The sequence below is a fragment of the Crinia signifera genome, chromosome 6 (genome assembly GCF_055691185.1).
Source record: "Crinia signifera chromosome 6, ASM5569118v1, whole genome shotgun sequence".
NCBI lineage: Eukaryota > Metazoa > Chordata > Amphibia > Anura > Myobatrachidae > Crinia > Crinia signifera.
The window spans coordinates 211,055,018-211,073,158 of NC_139222.1; the positions used below are offsets into that span (position 1 = coordinate 211,055,018).

General features: G+C 44.8%; 2 long non-coding RNA genes across 2 annotated transcripts in view; one reads left to right on the top strand and one right to left on the bottom strand.

Moving 5' to 3' along the window:
* Positions 1–18,141, top strand: part of LOC146008931 (uncharacterized) — a 159,581-nt gene that overhangs the window by 127,547 nt on the left and 13,893 nt on the right. Inside the window, exon 2 of the long non-coding RNA XR_014444587.1 lies at positions 9,431–9,508. This is a non-coding gene — a long non-coding RNA (uncharacterized LOC146008931). The remainder of the gene's footprint in view (positions 1–9,430; positions 9,509–18,141) is intronic.
* The window catches only part of LOC146008932 (uncharacterized), a 141,599-nt gene that overhangs the window by 71,370 nt on the left and 52,088 nt on the right, over positions 1–18,141 (bottom strand). The gene's annotated exons all lie outside the window — the stretch shown is intronic.

Sequence of the window (18,141 nt, forward strand, 5' to 3'; positions counted from 1 at the left end):
CCGGATCCCCCACGCAGGTAAGTATCAGGGGAGGGTGGGCACAGGGAAGGGGGGGTATATTACTGGTTAATTACCGTTTTGTAGCTTTCACAAGGGGTTCAGTGTGAAAGGTACAAAACCGGTAATTAACCAGTAATATACCGTTTACTACATGCAGTGGGAAAGGGGTTAAACCTGCTTTGACCCGTTTAAAGAACCGTTTAAAAAAACGGGTCAAAGCAGGTTTGGCAGTGGGAAAGCAGCATAACAGACGTGTGATTTTGTGTACAGTGACAGAGGTTTGTGTAAAGTGATAGAGGTGTGTGTATGTGTAAAGTGATAGGTGTGCCTGTATCTGTGTGTTTCTGTAAAATAAGTGTGCTTTTATTGAAAGTTTCTAACTAAATTAAAGTATATGGGCCAAATGTACTAGCCGGAGTTCAGTGGCTGTTTGAGATGCCGGCTGAACTCAGAGGTTGTTTTCAAGAGGCAGACATTTACAAGGAAAAACCATGATTGCCTTTTAAAAAAAACCTCAGACTTCAGCCGGCATCCCACACAGCCCACACAGCCACTGAACTCTGGCTAGTACATTTGGCCACAAGTGTTCTTTTAAGGAAAAGAGGTATGTGGGCAGACAAATGGGCAGACCCTGTGGTGCCTTGGTGGAGTGAGCAACGGCGGGGTCTGTGGCAAGCACTGCGTCCGGGTTGCTTCTGCGCTGTCAAGCAGGAGCTGCTCTGCCGGTCTCTGCAGACAGAAAATGGGGGATTTTTTTACCTTGCAGCAGTGCAAAGAAAAAGACAGTAAACGCTTTGTGGGCGCACTCTTGTAACAAAAATTAATTTGATGTGTAGTGAAATTAAGTTAAAACTTAGCTTTTATTATAAACTCTTGATTAAAATAATAGGCGCGTTGAAAAGATTGGTATTCAATTGCTTAGGTTTTGTTGTGTGATTGTGTGCGATATATTCTAGTATAATATATCCAATGAAAAATAAGTTACAGTCACACTTTTATATATCATTCAGTGCATATAGTCATCTCAGGTACATGAGCCTGAGTGACCGTAGGCTGCAAAAATGAGTTGAATCCCCAAGAGGAATGTTGTTTTTATGGGGGGGATTTGCTGCCCCACGTCACGAACAAATATGTAGTATACAATGATAGGCCTGAATTGGCTAATTAGTAAGGAACACAAGCAGTAGGCGGCCCTGAAACCACTGAATGGTGATGCCCGGACCCCACACACAAAGATACCACACCTGGACTTCTCCAGGGGTCACCCACCTGAGTACTGTCCAGGCCCTTCACTGCTTGGCTTCCAAGTTCGGAAGGATGTTGGGCAGGCCAGTGAGGTATGGTGGTATACTGTATGGGGACCTTAGTCACCCCCAGTGGTCCCAGTCAACCGCTTGCGTATCCGAGATTATTGCTGTCACAGCTATGCTCACAAAAAATTATTATTGTTAATACTGCAATAAATTAGTAAAGAGATAGATCTCTAAAGTCACTGTTGTCCCTGATACCTCCGGGTTGTATCCACAAGGTGCAAAAAGTCACAGCTATACTCACAAAGAATTATTTGTTATTGATACTGTAATTAATTAGTAAAGAGATAGATCTCTAGAATCACTGTACTCCCAGGTACCTCCGGGTTGTATCCACAAGATTTTACTATGGATGGTAGTTATGTCAGATGATACTTTGTAGAAGATGAATAATTACAACACAATTTCAAATTGAAATTACAGCAGAGAATCATCCAATATATTGTACAAATGTTTAGAAGTTGAATTGTCCTATGTTGCCAGGTGCCAGTGATATTACTGTTCTTAGCTGCCTGTAAGCTGTAGTGGTTTTAAGTATGCAGCTCACAGTCACTTGCTTGATCACACACCAAGATTAAGTATACTGTGGCAATCAGGTTGAAGTAGGTTAAGGCTAGACAGTGTTATGACGTTAGCATGAAAATAGATACACTATAGCCACAATGGATACAATATAGCCAAACCCGTCCTCAGTGGCAGATAGGTGAAGGTTGTAAGCGGATGAAATGGGGTATAGCAATGGTTAATAGGACGGAGCAAGACTGGGACACTCTGTAAGTCCACGGTCTGCTCCCGTACCTTGACCTGCTTATGCTCCGGCAGGTGGATGGCGTATCGTGAGAGAGGTGACGCTGACAACTCCTCCGGCAGTGCGGGTGTAAGTGGCGAGGTCTCCCGGGTGATCAGCCGCAAGTGCAGGCTGTGGAGTCCCGGCAGAGACGTCGCTGATGAGCGTTGAATTGTGAGCGCTGGTCAGTAGTAATCCCGCTGCTGGTTCTCTAGTGACGTGGGGGGCGGCTGGACACGTGTTTCGCCTACGACGGCTTCTTCATGCAGCGCCATGTTGGTTAAGGGCATTTGCCCTTTATCCTGAGTCCCGTCCAATGCTATGCCGTTTGTTCTGATTGATGGGTCGTTCGACCAATGCTGGGCCTTTTGTCTAATCCTTCTCATCTGGACTAGTAAATGCGTGCTGTCAGTGTATTATGACTGCCTGCTATTTGCTATTTAATTGTGTTGGTAATACTTGATACACGAACATTTGAGTAGTGGGTCCCCGTTTGGACCTGACCTTAGATGCAATATCATTGTATAATGAACCAACTAGTAGTATCGCTAGTCTATGTGGGAAGACGCCATTTTGATTGTGGGACATTTGCCCATATCCTATATGTGTACATTGGTTATATAATAGTTCTATTAGTGAACTATATATATAGTATGAGAGTTACCATTATTGAGTTTGGTTGATTATAGGTTTTTTTATTATTATTTTATTAATTTTATTATATGATATTTTTAGTTTTTATTATTAATTTTTAATTTTTTATTTTTTGTTTATCATTTATTCGCAAGAATGTTTTGGTTATATACATACTATTATAGTAGTCCAAGCTTATTTGGCGCTACTATAATGTGCTGATGAATACAGCACATTATAGTACAGCTCCTGCACCTGCCTGTCAGCGCAGAAGCAACCCGGACCCAACGCTCCCCACAGACCCCGTTGTCGCTCGCTCCACCAAGCCAGTGCCTCACCAACCACTAACCTCACCGCACGTCACTGGTATACTGTATGGGGACCTTAGTCACCCCCAGTGGTCCCAGTCAACCGCTTGCGTATCCGAGATTATTGCTGTCACAGCTATGCTCACAAAAAATTATTATTGTTAATACTGCAATAAATTAGTAAAGAGATAGATCTCTAAAGTCACTGTTGTCCCTGATACCTCCGGGTTGTATCCACAAGGTGCAAAAAGTCACAGCTATACTCACAAAGAATTATTTGTTATTGATACTGTAATTAATTAGTAAAGAGATAGATCTCTAGAATCACTGTACTCCCAGGTACCTCCGGGTTGTATCCACAAGATTTTACTATGGATGGTAGTTATGTCAGATGATACTTTGTAGAAGATGAATAATTACAACACAATTTCAAATTGAAATTACAGCAGAGAATCATCCAATATATTGTACAAATGTTTAGAAGTTGAATTGTCCTATGTTGCCAGGTGCCAGTGATATTACTGTTCTTAGCTGCCTGTAAGCTGTAGTGGTTTTAAGTATGCAGCTCACAGTCACTTGCTTGATCACACACCAAGATTAAGTATACTGTGGCAATCAGGTTGAAGTAGGTTAAGGCTAGACAGTGTTATGACGTTAGCATGAAAATAGATACACTATAGCCACAATGGATACAATATAGCCAAACCCGTCCTCAGTGGCAGATAGGTGAAGGTTGTAAGCGGATGAAATGGGGTATAGCAATGGTTAATAGGACGGAGCAAGACTGGGACACTCTGTAAGTCCACGGTCTGCTCCCGTACCTTGACCTGCTTATGCTCCGGCAGGTGGATGGCGTATCGTGAGAGAGGTGACGCTGACAACTCCTCCGGCAGTGCGGGTGTAAGTGGCGAGGTCTCCCGGGTGATCAGCCGCAAGTGCAGGCTGTGGAGTCCCGGCAGAGACGTCGCTGATGAGCGTTGAATTGTGAGCGCTGGTCAGTAGTAATCCCGCTGCTGGTTCTCTAGTGACGTGGGGGGCGGCTGGACACGTGTTTCGCCTACGACGGCTTCTTCATGCAGCGCCATGTTGGTTAAGGGCATTTGCCCTTTATCCTGAGTCCCGTCCAATGCTATGCCGTTTGTTCTGATTGATAGGTCGTTCGACCAATGCTGGGCCTTTTGTCTAATCCTTCTCATCTGGACTAGTAAATGCGTGCTGTCAGTGTATTATGACTGCCTGCTATTTGCTATTTAATTGTGTTGGTAATACTTGATACACGAACATTTGAGTAGTGGGTCCCCGTTTGGACCTGACCTTAGATGCAATATCATTGTATAATGAACCAACTAGTAGTATCGCTAGTCTATGTGGGAAGACGCCATTTTGATTGTGGGACATTTGCCCATATCCTATATGTGTACATTGGTTATATAATAGTTCTATTAGTGAACTATATATATAGTATGAGAGTTACCATTATTGAGTTTGGTTGATTATAGGTTTTTTTATTATTATTTTATTAATTTTATTATATGATATTTTTAGTTTTTATTATTAATTTTTAATTTTTTATTTTTTGTTTATCATTTATTCGCAAGAATGTTTTGGTTATATACATACTATTATAGTAGTCCAAGCTTATTTGGCGCTACTATAATGTGCTGATGAATACAGCACATTATAGTACAGCTCCTGCACCTGCCTGTCAGCGCAGAAGCAACCCGGACCCAACGCTCCCCACAGACCCCGTTGTCGCTCGCTCCACCAAGCCAGTGCCTCACCAACCACTAACCTCACCGCACGTCACTGCTGGAATCCTTGTTAGTAATTGGTCACCGGTGGAGGATGGTGCTCCTTTTAGCTTTACGATGTTGCAGATGTTTATGAATCCAGTTTGGTACAAGTTCCATGGAATAGAAAGCAAAGTCCCAAAAGCAAGAAGGGGTGGAGGCTAATAGGGCCTCCAGGCAGTGCCAGATTAAGCCTTCGGGGGGCCCGGAGCACTTTAGACAGGGGGGCCCTCTTACACTTGTCATTACTGGCCGCAAACTGCATGGTAGAATATTACACTGTAAAAATACAGAGTAAAGGCAGTATAAACTTGGTCAATGGGTAACTGCAGGGGATATACATATATATATATATATATATATATATATATACACGCACACACATACCACATGAAAAGACTGTGTTTGTCCCTCTTAACCTTACTCTGTAGGAGACCTCACAGTCCCAGTGCTGCCTCTGATTAAAAACCCTCCCATAACTAGGCTGCTGCTGCTGCTGTTCTCCATGGGCCTGAGAAGCATGTAATGAGGAAGGACGGCGCTGGGTTAGCATCAGCAGCTCATCTGGCGCCATCCCCCCATCCACTTGCCTCTCGCCTACCTCTTGCATACTTCCACTGCCTCACGCATCACCCACCTGTCCGACTTCCTCCCGCGTCACTCACTCATTCTGCTGCCGGGCCAGGTGAGAGCAGGTCACCCGGCACTGTCCTGGCTCCCGGCCGCATAACGCCACCTCCCGGCCACATTCGGCCGCATCCGGCCGCCTCTCGCTAATGCGCTCACCCAAAGTCCACATTCGGATTGAACTTTGCATTGAATACGTAGTGCCAGATCCGACACTAATTGAATATACCCCTATGGGGGTATTCAGTCCCGGGTCACGACTGTCGATCCAGCCCGACAGCCGTGACCCTGGCCCGTTTTCATTTTGTTCTACTGCAGATCGCCAGACGCGATTCAATGTCACACCTGCCGATCGGTGAGAAAGGGGCGTGTTCGCGTAAACGGCCATGAATTGTCAAGATTCGATCATCAAAACAGGGACAACTGCATTTAAAGTCGGGCCCATTCTGTCGATCTGCCTCTTTAATGTTGTCAGGAAAGACAGCAATGAATAGGCGATCGCTGTGATTTCCCCTGACGCAAAAAACGTCTGGGATTGAATACCCGCCTATATCTTCAATGACAGCTTGCTCCTGGATATAGCCACTGAATGATATTGTTAATGATATTGTTCAGTGTGTATGCACTATATCCTTTGTATAGGCATTCCAGGCAGTGCAAGGGAAAATCGATAACGATTTTGTTCATGGACGATATTGAATAATCATGTGTACCCAGCTTCAATGGCATATACTTTGACTGTTGTGTGATATTCATGATGAAACATGAACCACATGGTGCCACCACTCACAAACACCTGTATATATTGTGAAATTTGTTTGAACATTAATCGCACACTGGGGACCTTCCACTGTAACTGATTGCAGCACTTATTCAGATGAGCTTTCGTTTGTCATTTATTTTTTTGTAATCAATTAAGAAACAGCTTTAGTATTATTGTTTGTCATTTTTTTTTATTGTTGAAGCATCACTTGTTTGTCATTTTAAATACTTTGATTTTATTTACTTGTTTTAATTATTAGTTAGGAACCCTGTGTAAATCCATTTTCAGAACGTGATCTAATGTGAACAATGATGATAGAGATTAGCTGCACTTTAACACATTAAGATCTGAGTCAGTTCCATCTAATGGCGTTATTATAGCAGCCAGCATTTTAAAGATCAGTGTATGACCCAATGACCCGCTGCATTTCCCTAGAAACGCCACCCCACTGGTATTTTTAATAAATCAAGATATGTTTCTGTACACTTAATGCAATCTATTTTGTACATTCCTGAATATTTTGTGCCGGTTGTTTTCCATTTCTTTCCACTAACGTATGACTCTTATCCTGCATGGACCATGTAGTAGACGTTAACACAACCTAAGCCTGATGATTGGCAAGTTGATTGAAACTTTGAGCAAACGGGAAAGCTTTAATGATGTTACAGTGTGTAGGGTGGTTACAGCGTTACCAACAGTTACTAGTGGTAGATGGTGAATCTCAAATTAAATATCTTTAGGGTCTATTGCTGATATTCAACCACTACAAGCATTTGGATCCATGCCTTTTATTCTCAGGAAGGTCATAAACCAGCATACTGTAGATTGCTGATACCTGGCTACATATCTACAGGCCTGACTCAGTGTTGTTTGGTATTGCGTTGGTGCTACATCTTTGTACACAGTGGCCATGCTCATATATATAAATTCTGCAGGAGGCATATAGGCACCTCATGTCTGCTTCTGTGATCTGCTGCTGAATCCTTGGCGCTTCAGTGAGGTACACACTCGCCGGGCTGTCTGCTGCAGGGAGGGAGGGCCAGGGGCATGCAGGGGGTGGCAGCAGGAGAATGCCCAGCGATTTATAGGTGTCACCATAAAAACACTGGGCATTCATTAGGTTGACATGGGGAAGGACGAAAGTTTGAAGGTCAACATGGGGTTGTTCACTTTTTTTTTATTTTTTTAGGTGACGTGCTGACAGGTGGTATTCCATGCCCTACCATCCACTAGGGCGTGGAGGGAAAATAGAATATTGCACCGTGCGTGAAGCTAGGGAAAGTGGTGAACCAATACGGTGTCCATGTCGACTATGTTGACTTTTGATACAAAACAGTGGAAAACCCATGTTGACCTTTTGACTGTTGTCCTTGCAATGTCAACCTAATGCATGTGTCTACCTTATGACCCGGTCGACCCAATGTATGTTGACCCTTATTTGGTTGACCTAATGACCCATACCAAGATGATGCCTGCTTGGGGCGACCGATGACGTCACATGATGTCAGCTCCCTCCCCCTCTTTGGCGGAATCCGACAGTAATAAAAGTCTGATTTTTATTACCGAAGTGGAGAGAACCCATTCCATTCATTCAGCCGGCAGCAGGCGGTGTTTATGGGCTCGTTAGGCAGCGAACAAGTGTTGCTTAGCGAGCCAACCTGAATTAGGCCCATTGTCTCCAAGTTGCAAAACTGTTGTCCAGCAACATCCAATCCGTAATGGAGGCAATCCGGAGGCATTGGTACATTTATGCACGCATGGTGGGCTTGTCCTCCAACCTCAGTCTCTGACATGAAATTGTTCACCATAAGGTCATAAGGTCTTCTCTGCTTTTTAAATTCCTACCGATAAGCGATAATTATGTTACAGCCACCCTATGAAATCACTTAGCAAGCCCAATCATTGCTACAATACAAATAAAATAAATAAACTGCAATTTAGGTAGATCCCAAATCACTAGGGATGGGAAGGTTCAAAACGTTTCCTGCTACAATGCACTGATTACAATTATTTGGACATTACATCAATGGAATGGAGCTGCATGCTTAACCCTTAGAGTGCCAACGTTACTGTGAGAGATGTGCAAAATATCCGCAAAACAAATGCCAGGGTCGTAGTTGATGAATATGAATCACTTTAGTTATTGCCAGCAAATGATCTGAAGTCAATTAATTGAAGTTTATTTAAATATTGCAACCCAAAAAAACAAAACAAACAGTGAGTGGCCTTGTATATGTCATCCTGTCCACTTCATCATTTTAAAAGTCGACATTTAGAATATGTTGGCATTCTGAATGTTGCCAAATCCTACCACACATCTTCAAAACAGTAATTAAGGTGCCCATAGACTGGACTTTGGCAACTTCTCTCGGAGAAGTTGCTGATGATCCCCCCTTAAGCCGTCTGGGACCTTTCTGCATGGCAGAATCGCATACAATATATAGCATGTGATTCCAGCCAAGCCTGCTCAGAAGCTATCCTAGAGATTGATTCTGTAGCCGGTGCGACTCGCAGGCTCCGGTGTGATGTGCACGGGACCGCGCATCGGATCTTCTGTCATTCAGCTGCAATTCAGGCTCTTTTCCTGTGATTAATCACCACAATCGCAGGAAAAAAGGCCCAAATTGCAGGTTAATTTGCTTTAGAAACTCTCTTCTGTTAACACATCCACATAGGCTTGATGTTTTCATACCTCCCAACTTTGGCCGGTCAGCAGGCGGGATGCTGCTGCTGCGCGCCGCAGGCGTGCCAAAATTTTCGGGGGCGTGGCCTAATTTGGGGGCATGGCCTATACTCGCGGCTCTCCTGTGAGGCCACGCCCCCATTTTGCCGCTATGGGGGCATGACCCAGAGGCTCTGTGAGCCTCTAGCCATGCCCCCAGCCCCCTGGCTGCGGGAATAGACAGCGTTTATTCCCCGCTGCTTAGCATCTGACGGGGGGACTCCCAACAGCCCCCCCACACCGCAGGACACTGCCGCCCGCGGGTGGGACAGCGGGACAGGCCCTGACAATCGGCACTGTCCCGATAAAATCAGGACTGTTGGGAGGTATGTGTTTTCTCCAATGCAGTATGCACTTTGCAATGTATTTTAGACTGTATTCACAGCTGAACAAAATGTATCAAAATCATGTCCACAATGCAATTTCTGAAGCATGATAGTTTTTGCTGTAACATAATCTATGGAACTAATGGTTATGCTCTCCATTTCAGCTGTCACCATGCCATGTCATCAAGCCTCTCCTAACAGGGTGTCACTGAGCAGAATTGGATGGAGCCTCACTGACAGATGTAAGTCCCACATGGGGAAAATTACATTCTTATCACTGAACTCTTCCTAAATAAGATGCATTTGGTAAAACTGACAATTGCTAGTGGAGATGTTCCCTATTGATTGTTCTGGAGAATGCAGCCTTGTCCACTCTGCATTGTCCATGCTGGGTTCTATGTTTAGGTTACACAATATTGCCGACTTTCCTACTTCTGGCATGTGGAGAACACCCAAAATTGTAGCCTAGACAACACAACATTACATCTCCAGTCTATAATACCAGAGGCCAAGCCAGTGAACAAAAGTGGTAATGGTTTAATGACATAAACCATGGATACTCTGTGCCGTTATCTCCTCTGTGGGAAATGAGTTCATTCGGTTTAATGAATGTAACCTGCTTTTGTATAAATCATCGAAGATGAGAAGATTGTGCTTTTATTTTATTTGTTCTTGTGTGACTGTAATAGTGTAGTGTTTACTTTGTGCGAACATGAAGTAATCAGTAATATTTCTTTCCTTTTCATCTCCATAGCAGACATATTGCTTAACTTCTTAGTCAGCCGAGTAGACAGGAAAAAGAAAGGCCTCCGGAAGATATACTGGGGTGTATTCAATGTGTCCGGCGAGGGGGCTAAATGGTAGGGATCGCCGAAAACTGTACCCCCAGCAATAACCCCTGCGCCAGCCACTCACCCTATTCAACGCGCCGGGGAAATCCTCGCTGTTTACACCAAACAGCGAGGCAGGAATCAGCACACGCCATTTCCCCCCTTGCTAGGTTTTTGGTGTGAAGGGGAAACTGTGTTTGTTGTATACTGACCCTGCGAGCTGTGACAGCTCGCAGAAAGCATTGACTACCTCCTCCCTTTCTTGTCACAGCTAAGGTGTGTGTGTTTTTTTAGTTTTTAATACTCCTTTCACACCAAAATCCCAGGTCCAGCCTTGGTCACTGAACACAGGTTTCAAGAGTTAACACAGGGGGATTGTACAAGGATACAAAATCCCCTTCCTCAATAGATGATCTAGATAAGATATTTACCTTTGTAATTACTTTATACCCTTTCAAGACATTATTTCTGGATGTGAGGTCTTTTGTAGATGCTAAGTTTGGAAGAAACAGCCTTGCAGTAATTATCATTACTATGTTACTATACCATTTAATTGTTGACTATACTTCTCACACACTCTTCTTTTATGTATTGTTTAGCCATGTATTACTTAATGGAAATAATACTGTACATTTTTATTTTTCCTGAAATACTTCATAGCAGCAGGATATAATGAGTATTTTATGTTTAATTTTTATTAGCACACCAAAATTCTCAAAGTCACCATATACCTTCTGGAGGCAATACTTTTTCCTGTCATCTGACCAAAGCATTATCTAATACAATATGGCTGCCATGGAGTATTTTAAGGAAATTCTAGTAAAGCTTAGATCACTCGGCACCAGTGGCAGCTTTTACCATTTAGGAGGAGGGGGGCTGCTGCAATGCGCCCACCCCCCTCTGCAGCCTCTGCCAATGCACCTGCCACGATCCCCACGCTGCCCTGGCCGCCAGTCCTCTGCATGGGGCCAGCACATGCACAGTAACTTCATACATGCTGCGTATGCGCTGGCCTAAGCCTTCATGGGCTGCCTTTGCAGAAGACCCCGGAGGCTTAATCAGGTTCCCGGGTATGGCGCATGCGCAACCCGCAGAATGGGCAGAAGTGAAGCCAGACTGCATCTGGCTTCACTTTAGGCAGAGACAGTGGTGGATTTTACCTGGGTTGGCTGCAGCCCTGCAGCCCATAGGTAAAAACCGCCACTGCTCAGCAACAGTGCTTCACAAGCAATCTGTCATGGTCCATGTTATCAATAGAGAGAACACAGGCGATGACTAGATTTATACTGCATGTAGTATAAATCTAGTCAGGCGATCGCTGTCACCAGGGGCCATACACACGGAACAATCCATGCTTCATTTCTAAGAGATCTAGACAGATCACTTATAAATGGAGCTGTAATCGCCCCGTGTGTATGCCCCATAAGACTGGTCAAATGAAAAGGATGCCAAGGGCTGAGTTGGATTAACTTGGTTGGGTTAGTCAGAATGTATGTGGCAAGGCCACACAAACAGGCTTTTACAGCTGGATCAGTAGCCAAAGGCACTGTAATAATGTCAGGATGAAAAGCTATCTTCAATAACAGCAGATCTACAGTGAAGAAGGGTAGCAGAACCAGACATCCCAGAAACAGATGGAAATGGGAAGACGGCTCCACAGTTGTAACATGCAGAACAGATAGTCTGTACACATAAGCCAGAAATGCCTTCAAGAGTCAGAAATGGTGAGTTTTATTGCCCTATGCATGTTTATTGCACTCAATACATATATCTGCAGAGCTCAAATACAGTCTACAGTATAAAGGATTATGTCATGCCATTGGGCATAAGATGCTTTCTGCATACATACCCATGTACAAGCCCCCTCTCACTCTGAACTGGGGCAAGTGCATTTTGGCAAATCACACTTAAGGGGATATTCAATACTCGCTGATATTTCCGATAGCCGGAAATACTGTCCAGGACCTGTTCAATCCTGGCGGTTTTGGGCCGGGATTCGCCGCTGCAAATCCGGCTCTTTAAAAAGCCTATTCTGCATTGGCCGAAACTGCCGCTAAATTTTTGAATGTGCAGCTGTTTCTGCCTACAAAGACGAGGATTCGCAGAGCTACATCTTTTCCGACTTTCAGAATGTTTCCGAAAGTCGTGAAAAAAATAGAGAAACATTGTATAGGTTGAATGTGACTTTCAGAAATATCATCAGGAATTGAATACCCCCCCCCCCCCCCTTAAAATTACAGCAGTTTTATTTCCAAACAGTGAAACAAACTATTCCAACACCACCATGCTGGTTAATCCCCTTGCGGATTTCCCAGCATTCTTTTTAGAGATGTAAGACGAGTAGTCAACTTGGCTTCCCAAGAATATGTGAATATTACGTATGCAAAATAAAATGAATGGAAGCAACAGAGACGCCATCATTAACATGGATGACTGTCTAGGCGGAGTGTGAGCGATGAGCTCTGAAGCAGGGAGAGGGATGTCAGGCAGTGGAGGGGTGACCTCGGTGAGAGCACCCTTGGTTCAGCCAGAGATTCTGTTTCACTGTCTGCTTCATTTAGCTGCATTTTATGTAGCTGTGCTGCCAAAGGGACGCTCAGTCCTTGACTTTGGCACAGTCCAACCTCTCTCCTCCCATGGTAAACAACTATTCAAACACGGAAGGGAAAATATATGCTATGATCGGTTTCCTCTGTGGATATCATCTAACTTTTCTTTTTAGCCTAAATTCACTGGAAGCTTTAGTTGTGTCTTTGCAGTCCACCGTTACTACACCTTATTCTAAATTATACTCCACTACACTCCATGAGGGAGGGGGTCCGCCGGAATCCGGGAGGGTTGCCCACCTTTCCGGGGGACCCGATTTTCGGGGGCCTCTCGGCCATTCCGGGAGGGTTGGCAACCCCGCTACACTCTCACTCTTTTCTTTACTGCTGCAAATAAATAGTTTCAAATGTAGGAAATGTTCTTTTCTCATGTTTCCTCACAGTCACTTCAAGCTAAATTATTCTTACCTTAGTACCCTGCTCCGAAAAATGCTCAACACAAGTTTACTTGATGCTGTTGGCAGGGGGATTTTAGTAGATTGGACCAACCAGCATTCACAGTGCTTGCATATGAGCAGTGGCAGCCGCGCCAGGTAAAATCTTCCACTGTGTGAAGCCAGATGCAGTCTGTGAGACTGCACTGGCTTCACTGTGACTGGCAGTGACTTCCTATTGGAAGGCTGACCTGCCAGTCACTCAAGGCAGTCCCATAGGGGTGTTCCCACCCACCGAGATGCCTCTCTATGCGAAGCCACGAGCAGCCCCTAAAAGCAGGTTCTGCGCATGGGCAGTACCGTGGACGATACTGCATAATTCTACAGGTCTGCTCCCGAAGCAGCCCCATAGAGGGTGGGGCCAGCGCATGCACAGTATCAAAGAGGCTACTGCTCATGCGCTGGTCCTCCGACGGTGATTGGGACAAGAAGATGGAGGCGGCAGGGACCTGCGGGGACCAGCAGCGGGGACCCCGGAGGGAGGCCCAGCACCTCAGCAGCCCCTCTCCTCTGATGAGATATGAGCTAGGCGATCCCAGAGTGGCAGACCACAACGTAGCTTACCAGCCCACTCAAAAACTACACAAAATGGCACCAATTTGGGGAAAAAATTGCTCTGTACTGATACGATCAAAGTGCTATTTTACGGAAGCCTATTGTAATTGTTCCAGTGAGAATTAACAACAATACATTTTAGTAAATAACATCTACAGAGATAGATGAACTCTTAACGTTCATTCAGTGGCTAAATATCTACACTGCGGTTTGTAAATGAGCCATAACGATCAGATGAGCCTTATGACAGGTGAATGCTTTGCTCAGAGTCTGATATTAAATAATGTAGTGTTGCGTCCCAATGTACGGACACGCTGGTTCTTGCCCACATTCTATATTGCATACTGTAAGGATCACAAAAAACTGTAACCAAGATGAGAAGGAAAACAGAACTGGAGGGAAGTTATGTGTATGAGAGGTGAAGGATTTTAATCATCTTAGAGTCAAAGACGGAAAAGAAACATCTGTACTTATACTGGTAATCCCTCAAAAGACAAATCAGCACAAACATATAAAATCATTCACAGTCAGACTTAACATGCTGAAATGTTTGACGCTATTATTAACCCTTTACAGTAATTCTGCCTATGACAAAGTTACTTCTTTATTCCACTAATGCTAATTAACTGCACCCTGTTACAAAGTTAAAGGGCTAAATTATGGTCCCTGGGGTAAGTGGATTAAACTGAAACGTTAGCCAAGTTAATGGCTGTACAGCATTTATGTCAGATTATTGATGTTTAAGGAAGGCACCTGGGAGAGTCGAGAGCCTCAAGGGGTATACACACGGGGCAATAAAAGACCCTTTTCTAAGCGATCTGACTAGATCACTTAGAAAAGGAACAGGGAGCGCTCCATATGTACACCCTGCTGCGATGTCCGCGCATCGGTATCACCCGCAGGGAAAGATAGTGCTTGCACTGGCTTTTCCTAGATATAAAAATAGGCAAAGCCCCGCTCAGCACCAATGCTCAGCACAAAGCATTGCAGTGTGCTGAGCGTTCGTGCTGCAGCATGTCGCTCAGCTAAAAGCCGGGTCACCCTGTGTGTACGGGGCTTTAGATTTTATTGGAGTGTCAGATATTTGTTTGGAGATGGAGAAAAGTTCACCTATTACTTTCAGAGCAGGACCATGGCACCTAGATTTGGCCTCACCCCCTTGTATTACCCTGTGGCCATGACACAGCATGTTTTTACACGTTGCCTTTCATATATGAAAATAGCAAAAATGATACTGTGTGGACTGGAGGCATGTTAGGCTACATGATAGAGCGTCATATGTTCTCATTTACTAACAGATGCGTCCTCAATCCCCCATCCTTGTATAACGCAACTCTGGCACATTTAGCGATTCTCTGACACTCATACCTATGCCTTTAGTTAGCATCTGGCATGCAGGATACGGTCATTGAGTCACCAGCATGTTGGTCCACAGTCATTAGGTCTACATGCATTTAGGTCGACAGCCAAAAGGTCAACATGGGGTTTTTCACATTTTTTTGAGCAAACATGTGTCGACATTTGGGACAAAATTTGACTGTCGATCTACCCCCATGTCCACCTAATGACCCTGTCGACCTAACCCAAGTCGACCTAGACTCACGTCGACCTTTCTGCATGTCAACCTAGACTCATGTCGATCGAAATGCATGTCGACCTAATGAGTGTCAACCAACATGCTGGTAACCTAATGATCTATACCCTGGCTGGCATTGCAGCCGCTTCCAACGTCACTTCTATTGTACTTGGAGCTTAGCATGAGTATATTTGTAACAATTGAGCTGGTATGCTGGTGCATTTGTATCAGCCCTCGGTCTTTTTCCATTTTCCCAGGTTATAAGCACCCAAGTGTTCAGGGTACTCATGCTTTGTATTTTTGTCACAATTGTGGTACTAGTAGGATGCACTTCAGTACAAAAGTGTTTGTCAGGATGTTTGATGTGGCTTATTCACGTGGTCTGACTCTGGCACAACTTTGGTGTGATTTCAGAATAGATTAGTGAGGACCAGTGGCGGCTCCAGAAGTGGGGCTTCGGCACAATTCCAAACTCAAATAGGGAAGAAACACTAACTGCCAGTGAGTTCATTTGGAATGACAGTTGGTGTCAGATGGTGTGGCTCCCCTATTTGAGTTTTGAACTTCGCTGCAGCCCCACCCCCGTAATTGCGTGGGTTTCCTCCGGATACTCCGGTGTCCGCCCACAATCCAATAATATACTGGTAGGTTAACTGGCTCCCAATTAAAAAAAAAAAAGGAACTCTAGTATGAATGTGTGGGCGTGTACATGCGGTATGGAATAAAGATTGTAAGCTCCACTGGGGCAGCCAGGGACCGATGTATATTCAAATATGCTCTGTAAAGTGCTGCAGAATATGTGTGTGCTATATAAATAACTGGTAATAATAAATAAGTAAATAAAACCCTGCAGCAGCATTCCAAGCACATATTCATGAATGTAATGATTATAAAACATGTGCTTTTTAGCATTGTAATTCTCTCGTTATAAGTTCAGAGGAGCACATTCGTCTGCATGGTGACCTTTCAAAGAACAGCAGAATTTAGGTCGCACAAAGGGTGTGCAACCCCAGTGCTGAATCAGGACGCTAAGCTGTGCAGCGTCCCTGTATGCTGCAGGCTGGGGAGGGAATTGCCCAGCAACACATATCGATTCTACAAAACCAACTCATTTCGCATTTCACAGTTATTCTTATCTTTATTTATATAACCTCCTGCTGCAGAAGAATGCAGCATCCCACATTAGTGGCCGGTGTAATAACATAGCACTATGGGCCTTATTCTAGTTCACTCTTAGAGGCAAATTCCTTCTCAAATGGACAAAACCATGTGCACTGCAGGTGGGGCAGATGTAACATGTGCAGAGAGAGTTAGATTTTGGTGGGGTTTTCCTTCAAAGTGAGATCTATATTGCAGTGTAAAAATAAAGCAGTCAGTATTTTCCCTGCACAGAAACAAAATAACTCACCCAAATATTATTCTCTCTGCACCTGTTACATCTGCCCCCCTGCAGTGCACATGGTTTTGTCCATCTGAGAAGGAATTTGCCTCTAAGAGTGAACTAGAATAAGGCCCTATGCTTCACTTTACCATATCTGCTGTCTCTATGACACAGTACATACTATGGGCCTGATTAGAACTGTTCACTAGGCTGCATATGTCCACAGCCTAGAGAACAGATAAGCGCCTCCCGCCGGCCATCCGATTGCGCATATTCACGCGTGCGCAAACCCTAGACAACAAGGAACGCAGCCAAGTCTCATTAGACAAAACACAATTGGTGTACACAAAATGTTGCCATATACCTGACTGTTAACATATAAGTTCAGGACTGTGCTTTATTTTTAACATTCTGTATAATGGGCCTAATTCAGATCTGATCGTAAAGCTCCTTTTTCCACAAATGGAATGCAGCTCAATCCTGACTATATAGTCAATGACAGCTATACTGCTGCATGTGGCCATGATATCGCTTGTCAGTGAGTTCCAGGCAGTGCCAGGGAAATTTTGACCGAAACTGCATTGTTTGCGGTCTAACATGTTCCCATCTAAAGTTTCCCCTGCATCCCCCCTCCAGTTTCCTCCCACAGTCCAAACACAGGTCAGTTGTCTTCTGAATAAAGGGCCTGATTCTAATTGCATCATTCCCCCACACGGAGCGATGTTTGGCGTCTGAGCATTTATGCGCATGTGCAGATTCAGGGTGCGAACGGGCACAGGAACTGCTAGTTCGCCATCCCGTTTGCACCTACCAGTGCGGGTCGGGAGGTGTGGGGTGGGGGCGCCCATGGGAATGCCCAGCATTTAATTGGTGTTCCCATGAAAACACTGGGCGTTCTCACGGAAATTCAACAGTGATGCGGCTGCCGGGGACGGGCACCTGACACCGGATGTCAGCTGCCGCCCTGTTCCCGTACAGGCCGCGCGCAAAACTATGACACTTGGCTTAGTTTTGTGTGTACGTACCAAATCGTTTGATGGCCGACCACTGACCACTAAAGATGTGGCGGGTGCTGACATGATGTGGTGCCAGCTGCCCGCCCTGAGCAGGCAATGCCATGCCTGCATTCCCAGGGGAACGCCCAGGTTTTTGATGGGGACGCACATAAAACACTTGGTGTCCCCCTGCAGCCTCCCCCTGCCCCTCCTCCCTCCCCTACACCTACAAATGCCTCGGCGAGTGTGATACTCGCTGAAGGCGTTTACACAGGGGGTCTGCACATGCGGATATACACGCATCGAAACAGAGCCAAATTCTGACCCGTACGAATCATTTGCATCAAGGGAATCCAGTTATGAGACAGAAACGTGACAATAATGGCTATTCAGACAGGACTTGCAATAGATTGTTAATATAACATCCTTACACCAATAGGAGAGCTGGCCTGCTGCCATTTCCCAAATCCTAGTGCTCTGCATGGGTTAATACAATGA